Source organism: Stegastes partitus, unplaced genomic scaffold (genome assembly GCF_000690725.1).
Source record: "Stegastes partitus isolate 25-593 unplaced genomic scaffold, Stegastes_partitus-1.0.2 Scaffold102, whole genome shotgun sequence".
NCBI lineage: Eukaryota > Metazoa > Chordata > Actinopteri > Pomacentridae > Stegastes > Stegastes partitus.
Genome location: NW_007577833.1, coordinates 560,280 through 561,637, shown reverse-complemented (window position 1 = coordinate 561,637; position 1,358 = coordinate 560,280).

The window sequence follows — 1,358 nt, the reverse complement described above, 5'->3', positions numbered from 1 at the left end:
GGCCGAAGCCTCCTTTCCAGCACCCTAGAGTAAACTTTCCCGGGGAGGCTGAGAAGTGTGATACCTCGATAATTGGCACACACTCTCCAGTCCCCCTTTTAAAAAATGGGAACCACCACCCCGGTCTGCCACTCCACAGGCACTGTACCCGATGCCCACGTGACATTGAAGAGATGTGTCAGCCATGACAGTCGAACAATGTCCAGAGCCTTCAGCATTTCAGGGCGAATCTCGTCGACACCTGGCGCTTTGTCACTGGGGAGCTTCTTCACTACCTCGGCGACCTCTACCACGGATATGGCCGCAGAAGCTCCCGAGTCTTCAGGCTCTGCCCCTTCAACAGAGGATGTGTTTACCAGGTTCAGGAGTTCCTCAAAGTGCTCCTTCCAGCGCTCGACGAGATCCCCAGTCTGGGTCAGCAGTTCTCCTCCCCGACTGTACACAGCCTGGGTGAATCCCTGCCTCCCCTTTCTGAGGCGTCGGATGGTTTGCCAGAACTCCCTCGGGGCGACTGAAAGTCCTTCTCCATATCCTCCCCGAACTCCTCCCACACCCGAGTTTTACCTTCCACAACCGCCGCAGCTGTAGCCCTTTTGGCACCTGCCTGCTGCTTCAGGAGACCCTGACCCAAACAGGCCCGAAAGGTCTCCTTCTTCAGCCTGACGGCTTCCCTCACCGCTGGTGTTCACCAGCAGGTTTTGGGGTTACCGCCGCGACAGGCCCCAGTGACCGCCTGGCCACAGCTCCTAAGGCCTGCTTCTGCAATGGAGGCTTTGAACATGGACCACTCTGACTCCATGTCCCCAACCTCCCCCGGGATGCAGGAAAAACTCTTCCGGAGGTGGAAATTGAAAACTCCACGAACAGCGGCCTCTGCCAGACGTTCCCAGTTCACCTGCACCCTTTGGGTTTACCAGGTCTGTCCAGCCTTCCCCGCCATCGGATCCAACTCACCACCAGGTGGTGATCAGTTGACAGCTCTGCTCCTCTCTTCACCCGAGTGTCCAAAACATACGTCCGCAGATCTGATGATATGACTACAAAGTCGATCATCGACCTTTGGCCTACGGTACTCTGGTACCAAGTACACTTATGAGCAACCTTATGTTCGAACATGGTGTTTGTTGTGGCCAATCCGTGGCTAGCACAGAAGTCCAAAAACAAAACAGGGCTCGGGTTCAGATCAGGCAGGCCATTCCTCCCAATCACACCCCTCCAGGTTTCACCGTCATTGCCCACGTGAGCATTGAAGTCCCCCAGGAGAACTATGGAGTCCCCAGGCGGCACCCCTTCCAGGACCCCACCCATTGACTCCAAGAAGGCCGAATACTCTGAATTGCTGTTTGGTGCATAAGCAC